This window comes from Urocitellus parryii, unplaced genomic scaffold, assembly GCF_045843805.1.
Source record: "Urocitellus parryii isolate mUroPar1 unplaced genomic scaffold, mUroPar1.hap1 Scaffold_87, whole genome shotgun sequence".
Taxonomy (NCBI): domain Eukaryota; kingdom Metazoa; phylum Chordata; class Mammalia; order Rodentia; family Sciuridae; genus Urocitellus; species Urocitellus parryii.
In genome coordinates, this window is record NW_027554208.1 from 640,172 (window position 1) to 654,488 (window position 14,317).

The 14,317-nt window shown below is 35.6% G+C and overlaps 1 pseudogene; it reads right to left on the bottom strand.

Moving 5' to 3' along the window:
* Nucleotides 1–7,332: 7,332 nt before the first annotated feature.
* On the bottom strand, nucleotides 7,333–7,913 carry LOC144253041 (large ribosomal subunit protein uL1 pseudogene; annotated as a pseudogene).
* Nucleotides 7,914–14,317: the final 6,404 nt, after the last annotated feature.

Here is a 14,317-nt window from a genome sequence, read left to right on the forward strand (position 1 = left end):
TTAAGCACCCCTGGATTCAATCTCTGGTACTAAAAAATAAACAAGAAAATGAATCAACAAATAAATAGACTAAAAATATTAGACTCTAAGGTGTTGGAATTAGGTATAGAAAGGTTAAGGCAGGGACACTCTGCTTTTTGCCATAAACAGTACAAACTATGTACATTATTTTTTTGAATTTTATTTTCCTACTTAATTGTGAATCTGAATATCTCTTAACATGTCCAATGACTAGTTCTCTTTCTGCATATACCCTATTGGTAACATTTAGCCTATTTTTTGGAATGGTATGCCTTATTTTTAGGAGTCTATTATAATTTATAAATTTGTACATTAATTCATTTAAGGAATATTCATTGAGCATCTGTTGTATGCCATGCACAGTGGAAGGCACTGGGGATACAGAAGATACAAAAAATAAGAGAACAAGTCTGTTTAATGGGCCTGACAGAGAAGCAGTAAACAAATATAGACTCACTTTCTTTTTTCTTTCTCTTTTCTCTCTCATTTATTTATTTTTGTACTGGAGATTGAACCAGGGGCCCTTTACCAATGAGCCACATCCCCAGTCCTTTTTAGTTGTAATCTGGAGATGGAGGCCTTGCTAAATTGCAGAGGCTAGTTTTGAATTTGAAATCCTCCTGCCTCAGCTTCCCAAGTGGCTGGGATTACAGGCAGGTGCTACCATACTCCTGACCAGACTCACTTTCTGGAACAGTTAGTGTTCTGAGGAGAATAAAAAGGAGTGTCAGGGTAGATTATGAAAGGTGGGGAATGGCTGCTTGTATTGGACTGTTAGGGAATGCATCTATGAAGAGATGAAATGCAAATCATTTACATCTCATGAGAATTAAAGTACAGATTCAGCATTTCAGACACTAGGAATAGAAATTTTACATGTGCTAAAGCAAAAATAAAATAAAATAAAGGGGGTGTTAGAGAAACGGAAGACCACCTGGATAAAAGTTGCCAATCATGTCTCCCAATCTGTCCTTTGTGTTTTAATTTTGTTTATGGTGATTATTGTTATACAGACATTTCAGAGTTTTGATGGCATCAAATGTATCAGTCTTTTCATTGAGATCTTTTTCACTTTCTATGGTTTCTTTAAAAGAAGGTTTTTCCCCCTACATCAATATTATAACCATACTTTTCAATATTTTCTTATCATAGATTCATACTTTATATTTTATATCTTCTGCTTTTAATTTGTCTGTAATTTCACTTTTAAATGGTGTGAAGAAAGGATCTAAATTTTTTCCCAAATGGATAGCCAATTGCCTCAATACTATTTATTGAATAGACCATTCTTTCTCTGCTTATTTGAAAAGCCGCCTTCATTAAACACCAGATTACCACATACACATGGATGTGTTTCTGGTCTCTATTCAGTGCCATTGTTCCCCATCTCTATCCCTGTGCTAGGTCTGATTATTAGGCCAGTAATCCTGCCTCAGGCCAAATTGGCTATTTAGGGCTCTTGTCCATTCTGATTGGTCTGAATTTATGGCATACCCATTGTTATCTCCTTTGAATAGAGCTCTAGCACACAGTTTTTATTCCTAGAAATGTATGAAATATTTGGATGTCTGGTCAAGCAAGTCTCCCTTTCCATTGTTCTTACCTTTCGAAATTGTCTTAGCTATTCTTGTGCATTTTCTCTCACACATGAATTTTCTAATCAATTTGTCAAGTTCTGTGAAAACTCCTGCTGGGAATTTGACTGTGAGAGAATTAAATTTATAGATTAGCTTGGAAAGAATTGATGTCTTTACATTATTGAGTTTCCCATCCAGGAACATGAGTGTATCTCCATATATTTAGATCTCATCAAGTGTTCTTTTGTAAAATTGTAGATTCTTCTTTTTATAAGCCTCTCACACTCCTTATTTTGTTTTTCCTTAGCTATTTTATACTTCTGTTTAGCAACAGAAGTTTTTGGGTGAAAGAAACTCCTTTACCCGATTTACTTTCTAATTGCTCATTGCTGGTTTATCTTGATTTCTTTTACAAAAAACTTCATTTTGTAATAGTTTTAGATTTATAGGAAAAAATCCAAAGAAGGATACGGATGTAGCTCAGTGGTACAGTGCTTGCCTAGTGTGTGTGATTCGGTGGATTCAATCCCCAGCACCATTAAAACAAAAAATAAGAAGAGAAAGAAAGAAGAATTCATTTCAAAGACAATATAAAGATTTCTCATAATCCATGACTCATTTTAAAAAGTTTATAGTTGTAGATGGACAGCATGCCTTTATTTTATTTATTTATTTTTATATGGTGCTGAGGATTGAACCCAGTGCTCACATGTGCAAGGCAAGTGCTCTACCACTGAGCTACAGCCCCAGCCCTCTATGCCTAATTTTTATATTATGAACAACTTACATTACTATACACACTTAATGAATGAATCAATGCATTATTATTAACTAAGGTACATTGTTTATTCATATTTCCTTAGTTTTTACCTAATGTCCTTTTTTCTGTTCCAGGATGCCATTCAGGATACCACATTCCATTTAATTATCACATTTCCTTAGGCTCCTCTCAGCTGTGACAGTTTCTCAGACTTTCCTTGTTACTCACGACCTTGATCATTTTGAGGAGTACTGCTCAGGTACTTCCTGGAATCTGCCTTAACAGAGATTTTTCTGATATTTTTCTCATGATTTGACTGAGTTACAAATCTGGGGAAGGGAGATCACAGAGGTAAATGCCATTTCCATCACATGATAGGAATATATGATCAACATGACTTGTCACTGTTGATTTTTCTGTAATCAATCAGCTGAGGCAAAATTTGTCATAAAGCTCCTCCATTATAAAATTACTTTTTTCCACCTTCTATAGTGTACTCCTTAGGAAGAGTTACTATGGGCAGGTCACACTAATTGTTGTGGGTAGAATATTTTCATAAATTACCTGAAATTCTCATGCCCTGGAGATTTATCCATTCTGCTTGATTTGTGTCAGTATTGACTCATAAACATCTATTTTTATATTTCGGTTATAATATAATACTCTTTTAGATTTGCTCAGGTCACTGGGAGCTCTTTCAAATAGATCCTATGTTCTTCATATCCCAAAAATGTGTTTTTTATTTTTATTTAATCATGTGTTTGGGTTTAGGTTGGAGGGGGTACTCCCATACTTTCTGAAACGATAGTATATTCCAGTCCTATTTTGTGCATTTCCTGCTCCAGTTGTCAAACCAGCCACTTCTTCAAGGATCCATGTTTCCTTTTATTGGAGAATGGTATGAGACACCAAGATCTAGGTACCAAGAGTGCTCACTGCTATCACGATGTACTTGCTTTTAGGCCTTAACAGCCAAAAGTACCAAAATGTTTGTGTGTATTGTAATCTATGTATATCTATAAATATTTCTGTATGTAACTATCTGTATGTATATAGTAAGCTAAACATGATGATGACTTCAACTCTAATCTGTAATCACGTGGATGATTCTAGTCTACTTCTCTTGCTTATCTATAAACTACAACAATGATGAATCAGGCTCCAACTATTGAACATCCATTAACTTAATTGTATTCTTCCAGTATACATGTATGGTGGTATAAGAATTGTTAACCATACCCCTGCAAAAAATAAATTTCTCACAATAAATCTCACTTTCTTTTACTTTCAGGTTTACAGATTGCAGGTTTTCAAAGTTACTTAGGTTAATCCCTCCTTCCTCTCACCACCCTACAATTTGATTCTTTGGTCACATTCTGCATTCCATCCTGGAATCCCCAATCTCCTAAAAGATTTTTTAAAATTTGCTTCATTAAGATTACTTCTTTATGCTGTAAAGTTCTGTGGCTTTTGAATAATGCTGTGTCATGTAGCCACAATTTCAATATTATACAGAATGGTTTCACCACCTTTAAGTCCCCTTTGCTTCACCTACCCATCTCTTACCCTCCTCACCTGGAGCCCCTGTGACCACTGATATTTTTATTATATGGTCATCACTATAGTTTTGCCTTTTCCAGAATGTCATTTCCAGATGGTTTGGAATCATATAATATGTAGCCTTTCGGAATGACCTCTTTTGCTTAGTTCACACATATTGTTCTGTTTCTTTTTTTGTGGGGGTGAGGGATGGGTACTGGGGATTGAACTCAGAGACAATGAACCACTGATCCACATCCCCAGCCCTATTTTGTATTTTTTATTTAGAGACATGGTCTCACTGAGTTGCTTAGTGCCTCACTTTTGCTGAGGCTGGCTCTGAACTTGCAATCCTCCTGCCTCAGCCTCCTGACTGCTGGTATTACAGGTGTGCACCTCCTCACCTGGCTTGTTTTGTTACTTAATAGCTCATTTATTTGTAGCATTGAATAATATTCCATTGTATGGGTGTTTTTTTTTATTTCTATTCACCTACTGATAAGTAGGTGAATGTATAGTTGCTTACTAGTTTGGGCAATTATGAATAGGTAAATCAAGAACAGGTGGATCTATTGTTGCTTCTACTTTAGGGCAATTATGAGTACAGCTGCTATAACATCTGTGAGGAAGTTTTTGTGTGGGCACAAATTTTCAAATCACTTGACTAAGTACCTAGGAATACAATTACTGGATTGTATGTTCAGACAACACCTAACTTTGTACAAAATCACCAAACTGTCTTCTAAAGTTGTTGTACAATTTTGCATAAGCAATAGCCATGAATTAACATTCCCATTGTTCCACATCTTCACCATCGATTGATAGTATCAGTTGTTGGACTTCAGCCATCCTATACACATATGTGGTATTATTTAAATTTGCAATACGCTAATGGTAAATGATGTTGAGCATCTTTTCATGTGCTTGTTTGCCATCCATATATCATCTTTAATGAGCATCTGTTCTGATTTTTCACCTATTTTAATTGTGTTATTTGTCTTGTTATTTTTGTATTTTAAGTGTTCTTTCTATATTTTGGATATAAGTTTTCTACTGTATGTGTTTTGTAAATATTTTCCTCCTATCTTAAATGGCGTATTTTGCAGAGTAGATGTCTTCAATTTTAATTAAATGTAACATCATTTTTTTCCTTTTATGTATTGTGCTCTAGGTGTTATGTTAAAAATTAACTACAAACCCAAGTTCACCTTGGCTTTCTCTTGTGTTTTATACAATTTTTACTCTTTTATGCTTTACATGTAGGTATATAACTCATTTTGAATAAATTTGGGGGAAAGGTGTAATGACTTTGTTTAGCTTTTATGAGTTTTGTTTTGGTTTTGCTTCTGGGCATCTATAAGCAAATGTTGCTAAATTATCCTTTTCCCACTGAATGATCTTAGTTACTGTATCAAGGAACAACTGACTATATTTGCATGGGTCCACTTCTGGACTCTGCACTGTGTTTTGTTGATCTTTGTGTCTATTTGCATAGATGTGTGTGCTATTTCACTAACACCACATTGTCTTTCACTACAGTTGCTTAAGAGTCAGTCATGAAATTTGGTCATGTGAGTTTCCCAACTTTGATTTTTCAGCATTGTGCTGGCCACTCTAGGTCTTTTGCCTTTCTATTTAAGTTTAAGTGTCAACTTATCTATACAGAATAGCTTGCTGGGATTTGGTTTAAGATTGTATTAAACTGGGTGCAGTGACACATGCCTGTAATTCTAGTAGCTCAGCAGGCTAAGGCAGAAGGATCATAAGTTCAAACCAGTGTCTGCAATTTAGTGATGTTCTAAGCAACTCAGCAAGACCCTGTCTCTAAATAAATTTTTAAAAAGGACTTGGGATGTGGCTCAGTGGCTAAGTGCCCCTGGGTTCAATCCCTGGTACCAAAAAAAAAATGAAATCTATATATCAAGTTGGAGAAGATCTGACATCTTAACAGTATTGAGCCTTCTAATCAAAGAACAAATTTGTACGTCATTTAGATCTTTGATTTCTTTCACCAGTTTTATGTTTTTCCACATATAGAAGCTATTTTGTCAGATTTGTATTTAAGATTTTATTTTTGTAACTATTTTGAATGGCATATTTTATTTCTAATTTCAGTTATTTATTTTCTTGCATATAGGAAATCAATTGACACTTGTATATTAACTTTGTATCCTACTACCTTTTAAAACTTATTAGTTTCAGGAGGATCATTTGTGGTACTAAGGATTGAACTAGGGCCTTATGAGTGCTCAGCAAGTGCTCTATCACTGAGCAACATCCCCATTCCTTCTTTTGGTCAATTATTTGGTGATTTTTACATAAATGATCACATCATCTGTGAACAAAGACAGTCTTATTTCTTATTTCCCAATCTCTCTACTTCTCATTTATTTTTATGTGTTACTGCACTAGCCAAGACTTGCAGTATGGCATTGAATACAAGTGGAGGGAGAGGACATCCTTGTTTCCAATCTTAGGGAGGGAGCATCTAATTTTTCACCATTAAATGTAATGTGAATATAGGTTGGTGTATATTTTCTTTATCATGTTGAGTAAGTTCTCTGCTCTTCCAGGTTTACTGACAGTTTTTATCATGAAGGAGTGTTACATTTTGTCAAACATTTTTTTTCTGCATCAATTGATGTACTCATGTGATTTTTCTTTAACTTGTTGATGTGGTAGGTTACATTGCTTTTCAAATTTTGGACTAGCCTTGTGTACCTGGAAGAAATCCCAGTTGCTCACTGCATTAGCTTTTCATTGCTGTGACCAAAATACATGACAAGAACAATTTGGAGTGCAAAAAGTTCATATTGAGCACATGATTTCGGAAGTCTCAGTCCATGGTGGGCCAACTCCACTGCTCTGGGCTTGAGATGGGGCAGAACATCATGGCAGGAGGGCACAGGAGAGGAAAGCTGCTCAGCTCATGGAAGCTATGAAGCAGAGAGAGAGAGTGTGTGTGTGAAAGGCCAGGAACAAAATATAAAACCTAAAGTCATGCCCCCAGTGGCCTACCTCCTCCACCACAGTCTACCTTCCTACACTTACCTGCCAACCTGGTACAGTAGTCCTTTCAAGTTATTAATCTATTAAATGAATTAATGAAATGATCAGGTTCCAGATCTCCTCATCTAATCATGAACTTTTATGTCTACACCTCCTATCCTAACCCAAACACTCATGGTGCACAATTCCGTTTAAACATTATTGGCTTCAGTTTGTTAATATTTTACACAGAATTTTTGCATAAGAGATATCAGTCCATAGTGTCCCTTTCTTGTGATGTCTTTGTTTTTGGAAACACTGTAATGCTGGCCTCCCAAAATGAGCTAGGACATGTACTTTCTATTTCTTTTTCTGGAAGACACTGGAGAAAATGTGTATCATCTCTTACTTAAGGATTTAAAGTTTTTTTTTTTTTTTTTTTTTTTTTTTTGGTAGCACTAGGATTTATTAGGATGTGCCTTAATACAGGTGCTGGGGCTTGCCCATGGTGCTCTTGATGTATAAAGCCCGGACATTCTGCCAATTCTTCTTGAGCAATGACACCAGGAAGTTGACAGCCAGGTGGATGTTATACACAAGCTCATCATCTGTCATCTTCACATGACCAACAGCAACAGCCAGACATAGCACCTTCTTCATCTGAAACTTGATTGTGGATTTCACCTCATCAACTTTGGCCACCATGTTTTCATTGTGTGTCAGCAGGGAAGGGAATTTGCCAGCCTTATTTAGGCCTGGACCCAGGATTCGGGGAATCTGCATTATCAAGGACTCTGAGGCCAAAAAGGCATCATACTTCTTGGCTAGCTTCTTGACCAACTTCTTATTCCTGTTGAGCTTCTTCAATGCCTCGATGTCCATGTGGGGGATATCCACAGCCTTGGCCTCGTCACAGTGTTGCTGGTCCCCCAGGACGCACACAGAAAACTTAGGGCGTGGAGTGGACTTAAGCCTGACGGTGCCCGAGAAGCGCTTGTCCTTCTGGGGATCATAGTTCTTCAAGCTGATCTGCAGCTCCACTGTTTCCAGAAACTTGCGGAGCTTGCGCTGGTTCCCGTGCAGGACTTGTCGCGAGAGACTTTGCTGCTCATTGTTCCTCGCGCCGCAGTACCAGAAAGAGAGGGATTTAAAGTTTTGAGAGCATTAACCAGTGAAACCACCTGGGCGTGGTGCTTTCTATTTTGGAAGGTTATAATGGTTTCATTTCTTTAATAGATATCAATTTGTTCAGATTATCTGTTTGGATTTCATAGTTTGTGTTTCTCAAGGCATTGGCCCATTTAATCTAGTTTATCAAATTTACAGGCATATAATTGGTCATAATATTTATTATAATGTCTAAGAGATCCGTAGTGATCATTCTTCTTTCACTTCCAATACGAATCATTTGTGTTTTCTTTTTTCTTCTTCTTTTTCTTCTTTTTTACCTGCCAATCATTAATTTCAAAGAACCAGTTGCTGAATTGGATGATTTTTCTCTTTGGTTTTCCCTTTATTAATTTCATTGGTTTCTATTCTGTTTTTTTTTTTTCTTTTCTGCTGCTTTCTTTAGGCTTCAATTATATATTTTCCTATGCACCAAGGTGGAATTTTAGACTCTAGATTTTAGACCATTTGCCCTTTCTCCTGTATACATCCAATACTCTAAATTTCCCTCTACATACTGGTTTTATTTTTTTCCTTTTTATTTAATTCAAAATACTTTCACATTTCTCTGAGACTTCTTTGATCAATATGTGTTATTTAGAAGTATGTTTTTTGAGGTCTAAATATTTGGGGACTTCACATTGATTTTTAATCCTGATATCTTGTCTCTTCAGTAGAGCTGAATTTTCCCTATTCTTGATAATGGCTTTTCTTGAATTCTTTGAGTAGAGATTAATTCCATCTGCATATAATAATGATTTATATCTTATTTTTGAATACTTACAATAGTAGCATATTTCTCACTATATTCCCTTGATCAGAATCTTCAGTACAATGGAGAAGAAACATGGTGATGATGGGTACTCTCATCTTATTCTTGAGTTTGGTAAATAAGGCTTCTAATAATTAACCACTAAGTTTGATGTTTGCTGTAAATCTCTGATATTTTACAGTTTTCTAAGAGTCTATTTAAATGAGAAATGGGTATTTAATTTCTCATATTTTTTTAAAAAAACATCTATTAAAATGATGGTGTAATTATCTCTTAAAGGCAATATAGTGAATTAATTGATAGATTTTCTTAATGGCAAATCAGCATAGTGAAATGGGTTCAAATCGCAGTTCTTCATCCATTTTTTTAACTGTGGACTTGTGTAACCTCTACTCTCCTCAGTTTTTAAACAATAAGAACTATCTCATGAGGTTGTTGTGCAAGTTTATATATATATATATATATATATATATATATATATATATATATTACATATATAACATATATGATTAATCTAGAACTTAGAGCAGAACATGACAAGTATGAAATAATTTTTTAAGTCGTTGCATTCTTGGAGGTGAAATATATTTGGTTTTGATTCCTTTAGTATGTCAGTAGATTTCATCTGTTAAATGTTTACTCATGCCTTTTACATCAGTGTCATTAGATTGTAATATTCTTTATGTAACCTGTTGCTTTCTGTCATCAGAGTTATGAAACTTTCTAAAGTGAGTTGGATATTTTCTCTTTTGGTATGCTCAGGAACTATTTATGTGACAAAGAAAATCTGAACTTGTTGCCTATATTTATATTAGTTACATATTGCTGTATAACAAATTACCCTAAAACTTAGTGAATTAAAACAACAGACATTTTTAAAAATACTTTTTATTTGTAGAGGGACACAATATCTTTATTTTACTTATTTATTTACTTATGTGGTGCTGAGAATGGAATCCAGTGCTTCACATTACTGAGCCACAACCCCAGCCCCAACAATAGAAACATTTCTGACCTCACAGTTTCTATAGTCAAGCCACCAGGCACAGCTCAGGGCTTATTTCTGGCTCAGGGTCTCTCATAGGCTGTGATCAAGGTGTTGACTGTGGCTGCTGTCCTCATGAGGTACAACTGGGAGCAAAGCCACCTCTTTGCTCACTCACGTGGCTGTTAGCATGATTCAGTTCCTGGTGAGTTTTTGAATTGAGGTCATCAATTTTTCACTGGATATTATCCAGAGGACTCTCTGAAGTTCATGTCATCTTGACCATTACATAAGTCAGCTCATGATATACAGTAATGTGCTTCATCAATGCCAACAAGGGAAAACCAGAATGCCACCAAGCTGGAAGTCAGTCTTTTTGTAACCTAATTTTGGAATGGATCCACAATTACTTTTGTTGCATTCAACTCACTCGAAGCAAGACACAGGATCCAGTCCACGTTCAAGGCAATAAAATTGAGGAAAGATGTGAATATGAAGAGGTAAAAACTATTGTGGGCCATTTTAGAAGCTGTATATCACCATTTTAAGGGTAGATATTTGATTAGGCTTCCAATTCCTTCTGTGGTTACTGGGCTAACCAGTTTTATACTAATTCTTTACCAGTTTTGGTATTTTATGATTTTCTAGAAAATAATTTTATTTAAGTTTTCAAATTTATTTGCCAAATGAAAAAATCTCCTCCAGGGCTATTAGTCTTATTATTAATTATGTCTTCTCTTCCTTTATCAGAAAGAACATTCATTTATTTCATTGTCATTTCAAAGTACCATTTTCACTTATTGATTAATTTTATTTTTATTCCTTTTATTGGTTTATGTTTTATCTTTATTAACTCCTTTCTTTTATTTTCCTTTGTGTTTATAGTTTTTTCCTAGCTCTTGAAGTTTGATTTTTTTTGGCACTGGATCTAGGACTCAGGGGTACTCTACCCCTGTGTTATATCCCATGTCCATTTTTATTTTAGTTGGAGACAGGGTCTCACTAAGTTGCCTGGGAATTTATGACAGCCTTCTGAATAGATGGGGTTACAGGCACACATCACTGTGCCTGGTTTTCATGTTTGTATAAGTGCACTTAAGGCCATGAATTTTTCTCTGAGTGGTTATTTTGTTACATCCTACTAGTTTTGTTATATAGAGATTTGATTGCTTTTCATTTTTCATTGGTTTATACTTTCCATTTTAATCTTTCTTTTTTTATTTATGCATGACAGTGGAATGCATTACAATTCTTATTATACATATAGAGCAGAATTTTTTATATCTCTGGTTGTATACATAGTATATTCACACCAATTCATGTTAATTCTTCTTTCACCATATTACAAGTGTGCTTTTCCCCCTCTTTTTTCTGGGGGCATAGATTTCAAAGCATTATTTTATTTTTAAACCATTATATTATTGACCCAATGGTTACTATGTGACCATATGTGATATTATTATTTCAAATTTATTGAGCTTTCTATTTTGACTTAACATATCATTAATTTCATGAGTATTCAATATGTATTTAAAAAGTGTATGACTTTTCTGTTCATACAAACATACAAATGTTCAACTTTGCTAATTTGCTCACTTTAATACTGATGTCTTTATGTAGTTAGCAGATTAGTAAGTTAGTACCTGATGTGTTGATTTCTGAATAAAGAATATTTTTGCCCTATGATTATAATTTTCTGTTATCTATGTTAAACCGTGCTGTAAAGGTTCATTGCTGTTTTATCTTTGTCATGGACTATTCCTATAAGGAACTAAATATTCTTTATTTATTATTTAAATCTTCTTCTGTCAGGCATGGGTATTACTACATTTCCTTCTTTTTAGTTAGCACTGAGTATATTTTCAACCTTTTTGTGTTATTTTGTTTTATGTATGTCTCATAAATGGCAAAAGCCTAAGAGTCTTTATATTTTAACAGGGTAATTTTAGCATTTACATTTACTATGATTGCTTATGCACTTAGACTAATTTCTGACATCTCATTTTGCATTTTTTAAATTTGCCTTCTTTCTCAGTGTTTCCAACCCCTTTGCTGTCTTTGTTAAATGGAGAAAATTCTCTTCTTTCCATTTCATTTTCAGTAATGATTTCAAAAGTATACCTTTTAATTTAAAGCTTCAAAAATTTGCCCATACATTACACATATGCATTCTCTACCAGCTTTTAACATTAATCTGCATGTATTCTCTCTCCAAACAAAGCAAGAAGCTTGGTATATGGTTTTTTACCTCTGCTCCCTCTTTACTATACTACAGTCCACCCCTTGCCCTATGCTTCCACCCCATCACATCCTGTGTTGATACATTCTCTTATACTTCACTCATTTCTTTTTAAATTTTTTCCCCAATTTCTTTTGTAGTTGTAGATGGATAGAATGCCTTTGTTTTATTTATTTATTTTATGTGGTGCTGAGGATCAAACCCAGTGCCTCACATATGCTAGGCAAGTGCTCTGCCACTGAGCTACAATCCCAGCCCTCATTTCTTTTCCATTATTCTAATATCCCTCTTCTTGTACTTGAATTAATCATTTTGTTTCTTAGTGTGATATATTTCTATCAGTTATGTCAGAAAGAATCTGTAACTAATAACATTTCTGAGTGCTTGAATGTCTTAAAAATGCCTTTCATTCACCCTCTCTATTTTCTTTAATTGGTCACTAAGTGTATTCCACAATGGCTATTATTTAAAATGGAATTTTAAATGATATTTTACTATCTATCATTTGTACAGATTTGAGGTAAGAAAAAGGAGTCTATTTCATCTGGTAAGCCCATCATATTACTCCCATTATACCTGCATCTTAATGCAGGGCTCACTACCTATGAGTTGAGTTTGGAAAACTTCCTTTTATCACCCCTTTCTTTGCTCCCCTGTTCCCATCAGAAAGAGATGTCAAGTATCAGGACATTGATGGAACTACCTTCAATTAGCAAGTAAAGTCACTATGCATCAGCTGTCATAAAAAGGGTGTGAATTGCTTCTTTTTTTATTTTGCCCATATGACCAGAGCTCTATGCAGAATTAGGGACAGATTTTCACTACCTATATACTTTCTTTTTTGTCTTTGTCTTCCATAAAGATGCTAGGAGGGAGACAGTATCCAGTATTGTGTTTAATCTTGTGACGGGAAGAAATATCTCAAGGCTCATGGCTAGGCTAAACTATCCTAGCAAGTATGAAAGAGCTCACATTGAGGTGTGAGGTCCAAAGTCCAGATAAGGGTGAAGGGAACCGTTGCTTTTCTTTGCTGTTGTTCTATGTGCATATCTGTCCCTTGGGAACCTTGGGGGAAGAGCTGGCTTTGGTCTAGAGCAATATTTTGGTACACCCAGGTCCCTTGGCCACCATAAAATACTCATTACACCAGATTTCCAACAATAGCTTCATGGTAATATTCTTGCAATTCCAATTCTGTAAAGGTAAAAAGATTAAAGATGAATGTGCCTTCAGTGATGAAGAATGACAAGAGTATCAATTGCAATGTGCTTCAGCCATAGATCAGCCATATAAGTTTGCAGAGGTTAAGGACTATGCAGCTAAAGGGAACTCACTTCTCAACATACACTTTGCCAATGGTACCCTTGGATTGGTGCAGAATCTGTACAATTCTATAAGGTGTCTCTACCTAGCCCTACCCTAGCTGCCCCTAAGGATGTCAGACTATCCCTTTGCCCTTAGCAAATGATGTGTAAATGTCTGTTGTCCTAATATTCAAAGGTGTATCCTGGTGCCTTATCCCATCTCTTGAGTTAGACATTAGCTTTTGTAATACTTCTTGGGTTAAACCTGAGGCTTTAGAAAGGAAGGTTTCCCATGAATGTGTGGGTGCTCACCTGTAATCCCAGCTACTAATGAGGCTGAGGCAGGAGAAACACAAATTTTAGGTCAGCTTGTCAACCTAGTGAGACCCTGTCTCAAAATCAAAAATAAATAAATCAGTTAGAGATGTGGCTCAGGGGTAGAGCACCCCTGGATTTAATCTCTAGTACAAATGTTAGACCAGGATGCAAGAAAAGACCACTGACTCCAATTAAAATCAAATTAAAGCAAGCTTATTATTTCGACCAGCTGGGCTGCCTCTCCCTCCTAAAACAACGGGAACAAGACAGCACCCCAACTTTCCTTCAGCCCAGCTTTATAGCCCAGAAAGTTACACAAAGGGGGGTTACAGATTACAGAACTCTGACAAGCATCACACTAATGGTAGTTTACATTTTTTGCTGGCCCCAACATCAGAATTTATGAGGACCATTAGAGCCTCAGAGGGGGTCATTGTCTGGCCAGGGAAGGCCAAGATTTGTGAGGTGTCACTAAAGTTTCAGAGAGGGCTGCTATCTGGTCAGAGAGCCAGGCATGGGTGAGTTAAGGCACGGGAAGGCATTCCAAGCAGGTTCAGAATTTTCAGTAATTTATAGTAAAGCCAAAATTATCTTTTCATGGCTTTGTGGAGAGATGCCAAATTTTAAGAAAAGATCAGGTTGGGTCT